At 41.3% G+C, this 18,774-nt stretch overlaps 1 protein-coding gene across 2 annotated transcripts in view; it reads left to right on the forward strand.

Moving 5' to 3' along the window:
* The window catches only part of LOC119979063 (protein phosphatase 1 regulatory subunit 12A-like), a 264,490-nt gene that overhangs the window by 172,640 nt on the left and 73,076 nt on the right, over window positions 1-18,774 (forward strand). The gene's annotated exons all lie outside the window — the stretch shown is intronic.

An 18,774-nucleotide genomic window follows, 5' to 3' on the forward strand; every position in this document is an offset into this window, starting at 1 on the left:
CACTTACTTAATGCGAATGTTCTACACTTTAGATAAAGTGACTTTGATTCACAACTTTAAAAGTGTGAATGCTGGCTGATAATTGCACTTTCAGTAGATTTCAAATTTCCCAGATATGGGTTGACAGGTGGCAAGTAACATTTGCCACGCAATTAAGTGGCAGGCAATGACCATCTCCAGAAAGAGAGCATTCCCCAAAGTTAGGAGAGTTAGGAACATTTGATTAACTGAAGAATAACACAATCATGAACTGCCAAAGAGTTTTAAGTTCATTCTGTTTCTTTATCTATTCTTTCACAGTGGTGTGGGCATCGCTTGCTAGGCCAGTATTTATTGCCCATCCCTAAATTCCCTTAGAAGGTGGTGGTGAATCATTGAAGGCCATGTGATGTTGATAAATCCACAATACTGTTAGAAAGGGAGTTCCAGTTCCAAGATCAGTGATATAGTTCCAAGTCAGGAAGGTGTGGCTGAGAGGGGAATTTGCAAATGGTGTTCCTGTACATCTGCTGTCCTTGTCCTTTGAGGTGATAGCAGTCACGGGTTTGGAAGGTGATGTTGAAGGAGTCTTGGCAAGATGCTGTAGTGCATCTTGTAGATGGTGTACATTGCTGCCTCTGTGTGTCGATGGTGTAGGGAGTGAATGTTGAAGGTGGTGGATGGGGGTGCCAGTTAAGCAGATTGCTCTGTTCGGAATAGTGTCAAGCTTCATGAGTGTTATTGGAGCTGAACTTATCCAGGCAAGTAGAGAGTATTTGATCACACTCCTAACTTTGGGGAATGCTCTCTTTCTGGAGATGGTCATTGCCTGCCACTTAATTGTGTGGCAAATGTTACTTGCCACCTGTCAACCCATATCTGGGAAATTTCAAATCTACTGAAAGTGCAATCATCAGCCAGCATTCCCACTTTTAAAGTTGTGAATCAAAGTCACTTTATCTGAAACTGTAGAACATTCGCATTAAGTAAGTGAACTAGTGATACAAATAGAGATAATTTGTTCAAGTGTAATTACTATTATAGATACATGGTGACAAGATGTTCACGGTTGGGAAATAAATCTTCCAAAGCACACATTTGAAAATGGCAGGCAGAATGAAAAAGGGTGAGGGGTTGCCTCAATAATAAAGGATCATATTGGTCAGATAGGATCATCACTCAAAATCAGGAAATAAAATCAGTATGGGGTGGAGATTAGAAATGGCATGGGTTAGAAAATGCTGGTGGAAATTATTTATAGATTCCTTAACAGTAGTTGTAATTTTGGACAGAGCACCAGTATATTATTGGAGTTTCTAACAAAGGTATGTAATAGTTGTGGTGGCACGGTGGCATAATGGTTAGGACCAGGGTTTGATTCCGACCTTGGGTGACTGTCAGTGTAGAATTTGCAATTTCTCCCCGTGTCTGTGTGGGTTTCCTCCTGGTGCTTTGATTTCTTCCCACAGTCCAAATATGTGCGGGTTAGGTGGATAGATTTCTCCTCTGTCTAAATGGTTGGGGAGGGGGGGGGAAGGTTTGTGGGGTGCTCTTTCAAAAGGGATTGGTGCCGACTCGTTGGGCCAAATGGCCAGCTTCTGCACTTAGTAATCCTGTGATTCCAACTCCGCAGCCCTCTAAACATTCACCACTGTCCAGGGCAAAGCCCATTTGAGTGCCACCTTTTCATTCCTCCAACAGTGGTGCACTGTGGTTATAGTGTATATACTATAGGACTGAGATGAGGAGAAATCTATTCACCCAGAGAGTAATGCGCCTGTGGAATTGACTACCACAGAAAGTAGTTGAGGTCAAAACATTGTAAGTTTTCAAAAATAAGTTAGATATAGCTCTTGAACAAAAGGGATTAAAGGATATTGGGGGGGGGGGGGGGGGGGGGAAGAGGAGAAGAGCGGGAAACAAACTATTGAGTTGAATGATCAGCCATGATATTGAATGGCGAAGTGGGCTCAAAGGGCCTACTCCTATTTTCCATGTTTCTATGTACCCTCTCCAAGATGCATTGTAGCATCTTGCCCAGGCTTCTTAAACACCCAAACATGCACACTTACTGCTTGTAAGGGAGAGGATGAACATAGCCCGAGTCTCAGAACCTGCACTTGCCCTTGGGAAGAGAGAACACTGGACCTGTGAGCACACCTTGTACTGGGAAGAGGAGAAAGACAGCCCAAGGCTCAGCGACAGCACTTGCCTTCGGGGAGAGAGAGCATCAGACCTGCGAGGGACAACTGTACAATGGAGAATATAAGGACAATCCCGAGGCTCAGGGCCTTCTGGAAACTCGGTAGCTGTTCGAACAGCTTGCTGGGGTTCAAGAAAACAATCAACAATGACATCACAAGAAAGCTGTAAGTTGATTAGTTGGTGAGTAACTGATATTAGGGACTGTATGAATAGCTGTAACTGAAAGAACTGAAAAAGATAACAGTTAAGAAACTAAATCTGGAGAATAAAGGAGAAGTGACTCTGAAAGCAGAACCAGAAAATCAAAAAGAGGTAATTAGGTGAGTGCAGTTATAAATTATTTAAGAGCAAGGAGCAGAGAAGAAGGAGTAAGAGTGAGGGGAGCCGGGAGTTTGAAAGAGTGGGAGAGGAGAAGGACAAATACAAACGTCAGTTCAGAAAGTGGCGTGGGACCAACAAAAGCAGCTGATTTTGTGAGTACGTCCAGGTGAGTTTTGTTTTTCAATCTTTCAATCAAATTCATTGCTTAAAACTTAGTTGGGACTATGAATAAACAAATAAAAAGGCGTATAGACTAGTACCGTACGATCACAATCGAAGAGTTAAGTAAGAAACAAGGTTCCTAGCTGACGTAAATAAGGCTCCTAGCTAAAGTAATTTTTCTTTTGGGGAGGAACTAGCTTAATCAAGATGGACATCATGGCAGGAGACCTCAGACACATGATATGCTCCTCGTGCACAATGTGGAAAATGAGGGACACTTCCAGCTTCCCTGGTAACCTTGTGCACAGAAGGTGTCCAGATGCAGCTTCTGGCTAATTGGATTTCGAAGCTGGAGCTGCGGGTGGACTCACCTTGGAGTATCCGTGATGCTGGGGAAGTCATGGATAGCACGTTTAGCGAGGTGGCCACACTGCAGGTGAGAATTGCACAGGCAGAAAGGGAATGTGTGACCATCAGGAACAGTAAGAGACTCGGGAAGGCAGAGCAGGAGACCCTGTGGTCATTCCCCCCACCCTCCCCCCTCAAACAGATGTGCTGCTTTTGGATACTGTTGGGGGAGATGGCCTCTTGGGATAACAGCAGCAGTCAAAACCACAACATCGTGGATGGCTCTGCTGCTCAAATTGGTGGGAGAAAAACAAGTGGCAGGGTTATAGTGATAGGGGATTCAATTGGCACAGACGGACACTTCTATGGTCGCAATCACGAATCAAGGGTGGTATGTTGCCTCCCTGGTGCCAGGGTCCGGGATGTCACGGAGCGGCTGCAGGACATTCTGGGAATGGACGGTGAACAGCCAGTGGTTGTGGTGTGCACATTGGTACCAATGACATAGGTAAACAAAAGGATGAGGACCTGCAAGCCAAGTGCAGGGAGGTAGGCGATAAACTAAAATGCAGGATCTCAAATATAGTCATTTCTGTGTTACTCCCAGTGCCACCTGCTAGAGAGCAGGAATAGGAGAATAGATCAGATGAATGCATGGCTGGAGAGATGGTATAGCTGGGAGGAATTCAGATTCTTGAGGCACTGGGAACGGTTATGGGGCAGGTGGCACCTGTAAAGACCGGACGGGTTACACCCAGGCGTAGATGGGAGCAATCTCCTGGCAGGGGCCTTTGCTAGTTATGTTGGAGTATTTAAACTAGGGGCACTAGTGGGATCCCAGGCGTAGGATCGATGGGCCAAATTTAGATTAGTAAAATGGAGGTAGAACTTTAGCTAGTGTTGCAGAAGAGGAAGTGATGAACTTGGAAATACAGGAGAAGCAAAGTTTTAAAAGTGTCCAGCAAGGGGAAACGGTGGGGTTAAACTGTTTGTACTTCAATGCAAAGAGTATTACAAACAAGGTAGACTAGTTAGGAGCACAGGTAGATGCTGTCATTGGTATAATGGAAAGCTGGTTAAAGGAGGGGCAAAATTGGCAGTTCAATATCCCTGGAAATAGTTTTCAGGCAGGACAGAGGGGGCAATTTATTTTAAAAGGAGGGGGAGTAGCACTATTGGTTAAGGAATCCATTCCAGTTGAAAGAAGGGATGATAAACTAAATAGGTCAACAAATGAGACTTTATGGATTGAACTTGCAAATAAAAAAGGGGCAGTCACACTACTGGGAGTATATTACAGACACCCAAATAGTAAAAGGGAGATAGAAGAGCAAAAATGTAGGCAAATCTCTGCCTGTAAGAACAAGAGGCCAATAATAGTAGGAGACTTTGTAACTATTCTAATATCAACTGGGAATCAAACAATATAAGGGGATCTGAAGAAGAAAAATTCATGCAGTGTGTCCAAGAATTTCTTTTTCATCCAATTAGTGACAAACCCAACCAGTGGAGATGCAATTCTAGACCTAGTCTTGGGGAACAAAGAAAGGCAAGTCTGTGAAGTGACGGTTGTTGACGATGTCGAAGGTAGTGATCACAATTTGGTTAGATTCAGTATTACCATGGGAAAGGACAGAAATAAAGCTGGAGTAAAAGTTTTAACTGGGGGAAGACCAATTTTGTAGAAATGAGAAGGGACTTAGTTCAGGTGGACTGGCCAGCACTGCTGGACAATAAATCTGTGGAAAATAAAAGTAGAGATCCTAAAGGCGCAAAGTAGACTTATGAGTGGTAATGCCATATCTAGCCCGCCCTGGTTGTCTAGAAGAATACAGGGGAAGATCAAACAGAAAAAGAAAGCGTACGATAGGCATAAAGAAATAAGCACCGACGATAGTCTAGACGAGTATAGAAAGTGCAGGGGCAAAGTCAAAAAGGAAATAAGATAATCAAAGAGAGGAATGAAGAAAGATGAGCAAGTAAAGTTCACTGAGACCCGTAGACGTTTTACCAATATATTAATGGGAAAAGATTAATTAACGGTAAGGTGGGACCTGTCCGCGATGAAGAAGGGAACTTGTGTGTAGATACAGAAGCTGTGGGAAGGGTTTTAAATTAATATTTTGCCTCCATGTTTACAAAGGAAATGGATGATGCTGCAATAGTAGTCCAGGAGGAACATTGTGAGATACTGGATGGGATAATCATAAAGAGAGAGGAAATACTCGAAGGATTGAAATCCTTGAAGGTTGATGTGTTGCCAGGGCCAGATGGATTGTTACTGAGGCTACTGAAGGAGGTCAGGGAGGAGATAGCAGATGCTCTGAGGATGATTTTCCAATCCTCTCTGACACAAGGGAGGTATCAGAGGACTGGAGTAAATGTTTAAAAAGTTATCGAAGGAAATGCCGAACAATTGCAGGCCTGTTAGTCTTGCGTCAGTGAGGGGCAAATTATTAGAATTAATACTGAGAGATAGAATTAACTGTCACATAGAAGGGCACGGGCTAGTCAGCATGGATTTGTTAAAGGAAGGTCTTGCCTCACAAATTTGATCGCATTCTTTGAGGAAGTGACAAGAAGGGTTGGTGAACGTACTGCAATGGATGTGGTGTACATGGATTTTAGCAAGGCGTTTGACGAAGTCCCACATGGCAGATTGATCAAGAAAGTGAAAGCCCATGGGATACAGGGCAATGTGGAAAACTGCATAAAAAGTTGACTTAGTAACAGGAAACAAAGGGTCAATGGAAAGATGTTTCGAGTGGTGTTCCACAGGGCTCGGTGATGGGACCATTACTGTTTTGTGTTACATATTAACGATTTGGACATGAACATAGGGAGCATAATTAAAAATTTGTAGATGATACAAAGATTGGCCAAGTGGTGGAAAATGTAGTGGATAGCTATAACCTTCAAAATGAGACAGATGGATTGGTCTAGTGGCTGATAAAGTGGCAGATGGAATTTAACACAAATGTGAAGTCATGCATTTTGGGGGTCGAATAGTAGTAGGGAGTACACACTCTCACCATTTCCAAGTCTCTCTCATTGCTGACTTGAAAATATATCACTTTCTTCAATTTTTCTGTGTCAAAACCCTGCAACTCCCTAATTTAAGCATTATAGCTATACCTTCATGATATGGATTGTAGTGTCTCGAGACGGATTCTCACTATCGACCTTTCAGCAATGCTTTTGTTTACTGAATGAATTAAAAAGAAATTAAAACCTACATGTGGAATAAATTAATTAGCAGTGTTAATTTTTTTTACTATTTTACCATGATATTAAGAATCATAGAATCCCTACAGTGCAGAAGGAGGCCATTTGGCCATTTGGCCCATAATTGAGTCTGCACCAATTCTTCGAAAGACCAACCCACATTGGCCAATTCCCCAATCTATCACTGTAACCCTCCCCCAATTTTTGAACATGTTGTGGGAATTTAGCATGATCAATCCACCTAAACTGCACATCTTTGGACTCATTCAATGCATTGCAATGGAAAAACACCACCATGTATTTATCATGTAATGCAGGCTAAAGTTAAACTTCAAATTTAGTTTATAGAATTACATTTGCACAGGAGGCCAAATAAATACAGCAGTGATAGCTTTGTGCAAAACCTCTTGACTTAAAGTATTAATTTTGATTGCAAGTCAGTTTCAGAATCTTATAACTGAGCCCTTTAATTTGTTTACATAAATGTATGCCTTTGTGCTCACAAGATGGTAGCTGGTCCCTTTTTTTTTTATTTGTATGTATTGAAAGAGAATAGCTAACCATGTAGATTCAGGTAATGCAAGTACACTGACAATATGAGTTTCTAAATAAAACATTTGTTGCATAATCTCAAGTTTCTGGGACCACAAATTACCCTGAAGGAGCATGCAGGTATCTGCTGGAGTTGGGCGAGCAGGGTGCTTAGTACAGGTGCACTAGCCTATGAGAGAGAAGCACAAATGAGGAAAAGCCCTGCGAAAACCAGTTTTTTAAAAATAGTAAACTTCGCTTGAAATAGTAACATACCTGAATAATCTGTGATGCTTGGTTTAAAAAAAAATGAAAGGCTTTGTCTTAATGATGCCACAGAGTGGTCAAAGCTGGACATGTAAGGAAGCTTTAGCAAAGTTTTATAATGAGAATTTACAGTCAGATGTTTGCGATTGAAAAATGTGACGGAGCTAAGTTATTGAATGGGAATACTTTATTACAGTGTTACGTGTAGGAATTATAGGCAATTACCACTAAGGGGGAGTGGGCATAATTAACATGGCAACGTTTGACAGTAAGAAGTCTTGCCAGGTTAAAGTCCAGCCGGTTTGTTTTGAATCACTAGCTTTTGGAGCGCTGCTCCTTCCTCAGGCGATTCACCTGAGGAAGGAGCAGTGCTCCAAAAGCTAGTGTTTGAAACAAACCTGTTGGACTTTTTAAAAAAATAAATAAATTTAGTGTACCCAATCATTTTTCCAATTAAGGGGCAATTTAGCGTGGCCAATCCACCTAGCTTGCACGTTTTTGGGTTGTGGGGGCGAAACCCACGCAGACACGGGGGAATGTGCAAACTCCACACGGACAGTGACCCAGAGCCGGGATCGAACCTGGGACCTCAGCGCCGTGAGGCGGTTGTGCTAACCACTAGGCCACCGTGAACCTGTTGGACTTTAACCTGGTGTTGTAAGATGTCTTACTGTGCTCACCCCAGTCCAACACTGGCATCTCCACATCATGGCTAACATTTGACAAAGCATGCCATTTTCTCAAATATAAAAAATGGAGTGACTGCAGCATTTTGTGGCTGCGTGCACTGCGGGTGACATTAAGCATGCCATTCACTGAAGTCATGCTTGTCTGACGTGACCGTTCCTCTCAACTTGAAATCCTCCTAATCTAACTCAGCACAATGAAGCTGCATCCTAGGTTGCCTTGTTATAAATTGTTCTACTTTAATAGGATACAATAGGGCTGTTATGCGCACTTGGCAAAAGGATTTAAGTATTAGATCATTTTGTCCTCGGCCGAAGTAGCGTGTGTGACCCGATTAGCGCTATTTTTGTGCGGCTGCTTCTGCTCACCGCTCTGCCCCTTCCCACACTTCTCACTTTCAGCCCCTTCCCACGCTTCTCGCTTTCAGCCCCAGTAAGAGTTGGGGAGATTAAAGCGTTTTGGCATTTTTTTTATATATTAGTTAAAATAGTTTTGTGGTTATTTTTACTTTGAAAGGCACATTTTGAATTTGTAAATATGCCAGAAATCTCCCTTCGGCACATCCTTGCTTTTCATAACAGGAAATGAAAATGCCGCACTGAAACAGCAGATGGTGCTGTTTGTGGTTGAAAGGTAAAACACGGGCACCATTTTTGAAGTATCCTTTTTTGCAAAACCAAAACTCCGTTGATATAAATCCAGTATTAAACTATATTTTTATTTTAAAGACATGATTTAAAACATTGGGAACTAAAACATTTATAGCTCATGACAATTACGAAGGAGCGTATCACACTAAGATGCTTTTTCTGATATTGTTAAGCTTTTGCATTATCTCTGTTCTGTCATACTGGCTTTAATTCAATATATCCTTTAGTATTGGTTACAAAATGTTGAGTCAACATCACTGGTTTGTTTATTAAATCTCATTTCTGTAACGTTCGGAGTTGAAAAATGAAATGAAAAATGAATATCGCTTATTGTCACGAGTAGGCTTCAATTAAGTTACTGTGAAAAGCCCCTAGTTGCCACATTCCGGCGCCTATTTGTGGAGGCTGGTACGGGAATTGAACCGTGCTGCTGGCCTGCCTTGGTCTGCTTTAAAAGCCAGCGATTTAGCCCAGTGTGCTAAACCATCCCCTTGATGCTAAGGAAAAGTTTGCATTTGAATCTTAAGGAGCAGAAAAAATTGAGATGAAGCTTTCTTTCTTACCAGCGTATATTTTTATATATTATTATACATGTAGTCTGGAGTCTCAGAACCCACTAAAAATGAGCTAAACCAAGTGATAAGTACTTAAATTGAAGTGGAAATAGCTTTTTGTTTAATTTCATACTTGCAAAAGAGTACTTTATGATAATACAGCAGGTTTTAATTGTTTTAATTTGAATTCAGTTTTGATATAAAATCTATTAGCAGCAAATTACTAAAATTGACCCCAACAGAGTACTGTTTTGTTAACCCACGAATCGCCACAGTCAGAAAGGCTTGGCAGTGAACGGTTTTGTTTTTTTTATAAAATGCTTTCCCATGGGAAAAGTAACTTTAAACCCAGTCATATTATACCAAAACATTGTTTTAGACAGTTTAATTATTTAAATGTTTGAGATTCCCTCAAACGTTCTGCATTGTACAAAATGTTTTATTCATTTGGAAAATGCAGAGGATGTTTGCTACTGCATGGTAGAAATATTAAGTGTTTTACAGTAAAATATTTTGAACTGATCGTGTTTCAACACTTACAGAATAATTGTTTTGTAAACTAGTTTATTTTGGTGTTATAAAACCTTTTCTTTCCAACACACAACAAAATTTATATTTTCATTGGATAGTATAGCAGTCAATCCTTCATTGATGCTGATTTTGTGCCAGTGTTCAGTCATATTTGCAATTCGTCAGATATTAAGGCAGTGTGCCTGCATGTGGCAAGACCTGGACAGCATTCAGACTTGAGCTGATAAGTGGAAAACAACATTCTTGCCATAAAAGTGCCAGGCAATGACCATCTGCAGCAGCGTTCCTCAATTTTTTTTTCCGGAGACCCATCTTTGCCGACCTTCGCGGCCCACGTCGGCCGACCTACGCAACTCACGCAGGCCGGCCTTCGCAGCCCAACATTAATCCCCAACCAACGTGTCTGAAGAGATGATTTGGTTATTGTTTTTGGGAGCCTGTGTGCACATATTGACTGCTGCGTTTTTACCTTACAGCAGTGACTACACTTCAAAAGTACTTACTCGGTTGTAAAGCACTTTGGGAACATCCAAGGTCATGAAAGGTGCTACATAAATGCAAATTGAAACAGTCCCAGGATGAGCTTGCAGTGCCGGGAAAGACCACTCTATCAGGACTCTGCTGAAATTCGGGGCCTCAGCGGGGTATGCCCTGCCGAGGGCGCACTTAATCCCGTTTCCTGCACTGAGGAGCTCCACTCGCCGGAACTCCTCAGTGCAGGAAGAGGGGGTGGGCGGTGGTGGTGCGGGGGGAGTTGGCGTGACACCACTTTGCAGTCAGGGCGAGCTGGGGCTGCACCTCAGCAATGGCAGGCAGGGAGAGACCCTTCATTGGCTGCTCAAGCAGCTCAATTACTCTTACAAGGTAGCTTGGTGGCGGGGAAACTTCAGGTATGCCTCCACCAACCCGCCCCCGCAAATGTGCATCCTTCCCACCTCCCTATGTCACTATATGGGCCACCTTGCTTCCCAGCCCATCTCCAGCTGTCTGATAAAATCCAACACATGAGTTTGCATTCCACAATCAATTGAAATTTATTGTCTTGTCAGTTCAAGAAGCTTGCAGGAAAAACCTACCCAACAAGCTGTTACAAAGCATAAACACCCACAATGCATATCAAAGCGTTTGTTACTACCGATGAGCGGGCACGCATGCGCAGTCCTACATTTTTTGTTTATGGTCGCAGCCGTCACTTTTAAGGCCGCTTGGTTGCTGCGGCTGTTGCACGCAAATTTGCGCAATTGGGAGCGCCACGACGGGCGGCTCCACGACCCTCCCGACACCCGCCCGCGGGTCGCAACCTCCACTTTGAAAATGACTGATCTACAGAAAGAGAGAACTTAATCATTCCTCTTTGGCATCATCATTGCTGAAACTCCCACCAACAATATTGCGAGGGTCAGTATTGACTAGAAACTGAACTAGTCCAACCATATGGATACTCTTGACTACAAAAGTAGATCAGCAGCTGGGAATTTTGTAGCTTGTAACTTTCATGGCTTCGCAGAACCTGTCCACCATCTACAGACTCGGGTTTGGACTGTGATGGAGTATCCTGCACTTGTCTAGATGAGTGCAGCCCTAACAGCATTTGAGAAACTTAACACCATCCACGACATAACCTAATTGATTGGCACTCCCTGCACCACTAGTGCATTGTGGCAGGACTGTGGACCATCCACAAAATGCACTGCAGCAACTTGCAGAACTGCTTTGACAGTACCTTGGAAACCTGTAATGTCTAGTACAAGGGATGTAAATGCATGGGAACACCACAACCTGCAAACTCCTTGCTAAGTTAATTCCAATTCCGACTTGGAAATATACTGCCATTTCTTTACTGTTGGTTCAAAATCCTGGAACCCACGCTTTGCAGCACTGTTATAAATAAAATGTTTAGGATTGTTATGTTTTGTGACTCTCTTTAATTTGTGGTGAAACGGGGGAAACAAAGGGGTCGCTCTGAATCGTGCCTGACGACAGCATAAGTGGCTTGGTAATTAATTGTAAAAGTGGGGTCCCTGATTGTCTTACTTAAAAGGAGGTGCAAGGTATTCAAACCTGTAGACAATGGCAAGATCACCTGTGCTGACTCTGGGTAGACTATTGATCTCCAAATTACACATGGCAGCGTTAGCAATGTCTGATTTTACAAGCAGTTATAGCTTTAACTGTATTTAATTTTGCGTTTGACTGGATTTTGATGTCTAAAGGAATAGCTAGTTGGCATTTTTACCTGGATACTGATTCATATTACTGTGGGATGGGCTTTAGGATGGAATAGTACATCAAAAACCATTGTAGGATTTAGTTGTAGATCTTCCGAAAATATCCTTGAACCCCTCAAGCACTGCCAAGAATCTTAGAGAGATTGAGGCAGCCAAGTCTCCAGTTCATCATGGAGAATGCGGATGGGAGTTTAGACTCTAATTGAAGAGACCAAACTTGTGAGAATTTAAACTAGGCTGGAAGACTTGCTTAGATTTGGCTGGAGTAAGAAATCATCAGGATAACCCTCACCAGGAAAATATTCCAGGGTTAAAAGTTACCTAGCTGGAACTGAGAATCACTTTAGACTAGTTCCCTGATAAGGCAGTATCAATATAAGGGACACAAAAAGTATAGCTTTCAGGGGGATTTTCAGTTGTTTTAAAAGTTAAGTGGGAAAACTTTTCAATAGTTTAGTGTATAGGTTGCCTACCTTTTTAAAAAGTGTTCAGTCAATGTTGCTTTTTGTTTCAGCAAAATCTGAGTCTTGAGAAATCTGACTAGTCAATCACTGGAAATTTAGCCTCTATGGGGAGCGTAACATTGTACTTGCGCTAGATGGACAGCAGGAAAGGGATTAAAGAAAGAAACGAGAGTAAACTGAAACAGCAAAAAAAAAAGGAACAGGGCAGCACGGTGGTGCAGTGGTAGCACTGCTGCTTCACGGCGGTGAGGTCCCAGGTTCGATGCTGGCTCTGGGTCACTGTCCGTATGGATTTCCCCTTGTCAGTGTGGGTTTTGTCCCCACAACCTAAAGATGTGCAGGCTAGATGGATTGGCCACGCTAAATTGCCCCTTAATTGGAAAAAATGAATTGGGTACTCTAAATTTATATTTTTAAAAAAGAAACAATGAAATTTGTGTTTATGATCTAAACTTGTTGAACTCCATGTTGAGTTCAGAGGCTGTATAATGGATTGAGTCAAAAGATGAGGTAATATTCTTAAGAGTTTGCATTGAACATCATTGGAATATTACCAGGCCAAGGGCAAAATGATCAGAGGGGAGAAAGAGAATTGAAATGACAGTCGGAATCGCAGGGTCATGCTTAAAAGGAAGCCTGTCTGTATTTGGTCAACCCAATAGAGAGCAGAGATGACTGTATACCAAATTGAAAAAAGTACAAGTAAATCGCTGTTTTACTTGGAATTGTGTTTGGGGCCTTGGATGGTGAAACAGGAGAAAGTCCTTGGCCCAATTATCTTCAGCTGTTTTATCAATGATCTTCCCTCCATCATAAGGATGGAAGTGGGAATATCTGCAGATGTTCAATACCATTCACTCAGACACTGAAGCAGTCCGTGTTCATATGCAGCAAGACCTGAATAGCTTTCGGACTTGGGGTGGTAAGTGTCAAATAAGGTTCACACCACGAACCATGTCCAACAAGCACGAATCTAATCATTTCCCCTGGACATTCAATGGCATTACCATCGCTCAATCCTTGATTATTAGTCCAGTGACATTACTACTTTGCCACTGCCTCCCTATTATCTCAAACTTGCCCAACAGATTTAAATGACACAAAATTCGATGCAGATAAAGAAACAAATATGTTTGTATAATTCTCTCAGTTTCGATTTCACAGCAAGCCTGTAGTTTCTTAGATGAGTTGATACATTTTATTGAAGCAAAGGTCTTGTAAGTAAAGGTTTTACAATAAGCTGCTAGCCACTGCTCAGTTGAATTTGCAGGAAGTTGGTTCTCGTGTGAACTTGAAGTTGGAACAGATTGGGGAGGGCTCTCTCCCGACTTCCACGGTATTGCTGTTTATATTATCTTGGTGACATAGTTGACTTAAGCTGGTTCGGTAGCTTCCAAATGGAATCTGACTCTGCAGAGCTGATTCTTTGAAGTTTTCAAAAGGGACAACAAATATTGCCATCTTTCCCGTGTGATCTGTTACAAATCCAAAGTCTTTTTCCAATTAAGGTGGGTGGCCAGGTCCTCCTATGTGTTGGCTTTCACATCATGAAAGTGTAGTGTCTCTGTACCTGAATGACTCATTCAATTTTAAATTGCCTTTTCCATTAGTTTCCAGGAAAAGGCATTGAGTAAACATCAGTCTGGAAAATTCATTTTGTTTCCTCTTGAGGTGGGAGTGTTTCAATCCACAAGAAGTTTGGTAATCCTCAGCTGGTCATCTTTATGTAGCCTTTGTGATTTTTAACAATATAAAATATTGACTTAGGGTTTATTATATGCTAAAATATGATAGCAGAAATATTGTATGGTCTCTTTTTCTGTTATGCTTTCATTTAATGTCCCATTGTTTTGATTGTGACAGTGATTTGAGGCCAACATATTTGAACTCCTCAATACAAAAATTCAGAGGGGGTGCAGCTTTCACTTGGGATGAAAGACTCACATATAGATTTTACACTGGAATTGTAAAAGCTTCTGCTTCCTGATTATTTATGCCCCTGTACAAATAAAGAGCTGTCATGCTCTTTGTTATTCATTAACAGGCATCTGTTTTTCATTGTAACTAAAGAAGCAGGATTTGTCTTCATATTTTGTATCAATGCGGATTTGTTAACTGGATTAACTACCTTTATGGATATTAGAAAAACTATTTTATTCCCTACAATTTTGAACACTTTACAATTTAAACAAAATCTTTAAAAGTGTTTATTCTTTAACTTTGTTTGGTTTATACTAGCAATTTTAAATCTGTGTCATTAACCATCGTACTGCAACTGAACATTGTTTTCTGAGAACAAACTGTTTTGTGATTGCAGCTTGAGCATTGTTATTTGGTGGGGAAGGAAGAAACCTGTTGAACAATAAAGCTATTTCAACATCATAAATAGCTTTATTATTGTAGCATCTCGAACTGATTAAAATTACTCAAAATTTAATTTTACAGCGATTTTAAACAATATACCTTTACTTACCCCTATAAATGAAAATCTGAATTAGTAGCATGAATGGGCCACTCAGCCATTCGAGACTGCTCTGCCATTCAATAGGATCATGGCCAATCTGATTATAACTTTAATCCCACATTCCTGCCTACCCCTAATAATCTTTCACCTATTGCTAATCAAGAATCTATCTAGCTCTGCCTTAAAAACATTCAAAGACTACTTCCACTGACTTTTGAGGAAAAGAGTTTCAGAGACTCTCCATCCTCTGGGGGAGAACAATTCTCATCTGTCTTAAATGAGCGATCCCTTATTTTTAAACCGTGATCCCTTTAACTCTAGATTCTCCCCCAAAAAGAAACACAATCTCTACATGTATCCCGTCAAAACCCCTTTTTAAATCAGGTCGCCCCTTGCTCTTGTAAACTCCAGTGAATACAATCCTAGCCTGTCCAACTTTTCCTCATAAAACAACCTGTTCATTCCAGTTGTTAGTCTAGTAAACCTTCTTTAAACTTCGAATGCATTTACATATTTCCTTAAATAAGGAGATCAATACTGCATACAGTACTCCAGATGTTTTCTCACTAGTGCCGTGTACATAATTTGAAAGAAGTTATGAAACATAACTTCCCTACTTTTCCCTGTGGCACATCACTTATTACATTCTGTCAAGCAGAAAAATACCCATTTATGCCAACTATTTCCTGTTAGCTAGCTGATATTCTATCCATGCAAATGTGTTGTCCCCTACACCAAGAGCTCATATTGTCCATAGTAACCTTAGATGTGACACCTTAACAAATGCCTTCTGGAAATCTAAGTGGTGTGTCCTGCCAACACATCTTTAATAACTGCCCTATAGTTTCCTATTTTCTCCCTCCCTTTTTGAATAAAGGAGTTACATTTGCTATTTTCCAACATAATGGAACCTCCCCGAATCTCTGGAATATTGGGAAATTGAAAGCAATGCATCAACCATCTCCCAGGTCACTTTCAAGACCCTAAGAAGACGCCTTTTGGACTAAGGGATTTGTCCGCCTGCAGCCCTAACAATTTGCTCAATGCTACTTGCCTCGTGATTATAATTTTTCTGTGTTCCTCCCATTTCCCGAATTATAGCTATTTCTGGGATGTTACTTGTGTCTTCTATAGTGAAGACTGATGTAATACCTGTTCAATTCATGTCATATTCCTCCCTACTTTACCATGATTAATTCCTCAAACACACATTATATAGGACCATATGCACTTTGCTGACTCTTATTTAAATATCTATAGAAATCCTTACTCTCCATTTTTATGTTTCAAGCTATCTTTATCACCTACCCTTAATTTTTCTCTCCTTATTAATCTTTGACATTCTTTGTTCTTTATATTCTGTTTGATTTTCTGACCTATCTGTCTTCGTGTGATTATGTTTTTTCTTTAAGTTTGATACTTGCTTTAACTTTTGTAGTTAACCACAGACAGTGGGTCCTCCCCTTGGAATTTTTCTTTCTCATCAGAAAGTATCAAGTCCGTGTATTCTGAAATATCCATTTAAATGTCTGTCATTGCATCCTTTTGAACTGGCTTAATTTAATTTGCCAGTTCACTTAAGCTAGCTCTGCTTTCATGCCCTCGTAATTGCCCTTATTTAAGTTAAAATACTAGTCGTTGACACACTCTTCTCTCCCTCCACCAAAACTACTTCTATGCTAGTTTCCTGAACTTGTGTTGCCCGTCTCTAATATGCTAATACCATCACTAATTTACACAGCCACCCCTCCACCTTTTCCTGAATTCCTGTCTTTCCTAAATGTCACGTGCTCTTCAAATTCAGGCCCAATCTTTGGCATCCTGTAACCATGTTTCTGTAATGTCTATCAAATAGAAACATAGAAAATGGGAACAGGAGGAGGCCACTCAGCCCTTTGAGTGTGCTCCACCATTCATTATGATCATGGCTGAACATTCAACTTGATCGACTGATCCATCCCCCTTATCATTTGATCCCCTTCACCCCAAATCTAACTGCTTCTTGAAAACCGTGTTTTGGCCTCAACTGCTTTCTGTTGCAGCAAATTTCATACGCAAACCACTTTCTGGGTGATTAAATTTCTCGTCACCTCCGTCCTACATGGTCTATCCTGTATCCCCAGACTGTGTTCCCTGGTTCTGGACACCCACACCATTGGGAACATCCTTCTTGCATCTACCTTATCTAGTCGTAAGAATTTTTTAGGTTTCTAAGCCTCCCCACCCACCCCCCTTCATTCTTCTGAAATCTAGCGACTACAATCCTAACCAAAACCATCTACTCATATGTCAGTCCTGCCATCCCAGGAATCTCTTGCACTCCCTCCATAGCAAGACCAAAACTGCACACAATATTCCAGGTGTGGCCTCACCAACCAAGGCCCTGTATAACTGTAGCAAGCCATACCCCCTCCTGTACTCTAATCCTCTCACTATTAAGGCCAACATACCATTCGCCATCTGCTGCACCTGGATGCTTACCTTCAACGACTGGTGTATGAGGACACACAGGCCACGTTGCACATTTCCCCCTCGTAATGTTTGGTCATTAAGATAATATGCCTTCATGTTTTTGCCACCAGGTGAATAATCTCACATGTATCCGCATTATACTGCATCTACCATTCATTTGCCCACTCACTCAATTTGTCCAAATCACACTGAAGGATCTCTGCATCCTTCTCACAGATCCTTCTCGCAGTCGTTGTCTCTTTCCCCCCCCCCTCCCCCATTTTGTTCCCTCACCTAAATCATTAATATATCTTGCGAATAGCTGGGGCCCCAGCACTAATCCTTGCACTAGTCACTGCCTACCATTTGGAAAAAGACCTGCTTAATTCTACTGTTTCCTGACTGCCAACCAGTTTTCTATCCATCTCTATATACTACCCCCAATCCCATATGCTTTAATTTTACACGCTGATCTCTTATGTGGGACTTTGATCACAAGCCTTCTGAAGGTCCAAATAAACCACGTCCACTGGCTCCTTTTCATCAAGTCGTCTAGTTCCATCCTCAAAGAATTTCAGTAGATTTAACAACCGTGATTTCTATTTCATAAATCCATGGTGTCTCGGTCTGATCCTGCCACCTTTCCAAGTGCTCTGCTATAAAATTCTTAATAATAGATTCTGGAATTTTCCCCACTACCGACGTCAGGCTTACTGGTCTATAATTCCCTGTTTTCTCTCTACCTCCTTTTTTAAATAGTGGGGTTACATTAGCTACCCTTCAATCTGAGAGTCTATAGAATCTTGGAAGATAACCACCAATGCATCTGCTATTTCTTGAGCCACTTAAGTACCCTGGGATGTAGATTATCAGGCCCTGGGAATTTGTTATCCTTCAATCCTATCAATTTCCCAATACCATTTCTCTACTAATACTGATATCCTTCCGTGCCTCCCTCGCACTAAACCCTGAGTTCCCTAACATTTCTGGTATGTTATTTGTGTCCTTTGTGAAGACAGAACCAAAGTATGTATTTAGTTGGTCAGCCATTTCTTTGTTCCCCATTATAAATTCCCCTGTTTCTGAATGTAAGGGACTTGCATTTATCTTAACCAATCTTTTTCTCTTTGCATACCTATAGAAACGTTTACAGTCAGTTTTTATGTTCCCCGTAAGCTTACCTTCGTACTTTATTTTCCCATTCTTAATTAATCCCTTGATCCTCCTTTGCTGAATTCTAAACTGCTCCCAATCCTCAGGTTGATTGTTTTTCTTGGCCAATTGTATGCTTCTTCCTCTACTTTCCCTTTGAAGCCATGGTTTGGCCACCAAATAATTGTTGCTAATCGCCCATGTGCTCCTTGAATGTTTGCTATTGCCTATCCATCGTCATCCCTTTAAGTAACGTTCCCTAATCTATCATAGTCAACTCACGCCTCATCGTAATTTTGTTTAATTAGATTCAGGAGCATAGTCTCAGAATCAACTACGTCAATCTTCATCTGATTAATTTCTATTCATGCTATCAGTTCATCTTTTTTGTCTTGAATGATACTTGGCGTTTAGTTCCATATAGCTCTGTGTTTTTGTAGCATCTGGCCTTATCGGTTGACTTCGAATCATAGAGTTTACAGTGCAGATGGAGGCCATTCGTCCCATTGTGTCTGCACCAGCCCTTGGTAAAGCACCCTCCTTATTCCCAGGCCT

This window comes from Scyliorhinus canicula, chromosome 15 (genome assembly GCF_902713615.1).
Source record: "Scyliorhinus canicula chromosome 15, sScyCan1.1, whole genome shotgun sequence".
In the NCBI taxonomy this organism is placed as follows: Eukaryota; Metazoa; Chordata; class Chondrichthyes; order Carcharhiniformes; family Scyliorhinidae; genus Scyliorhinus; species Scyliorhinus canicula.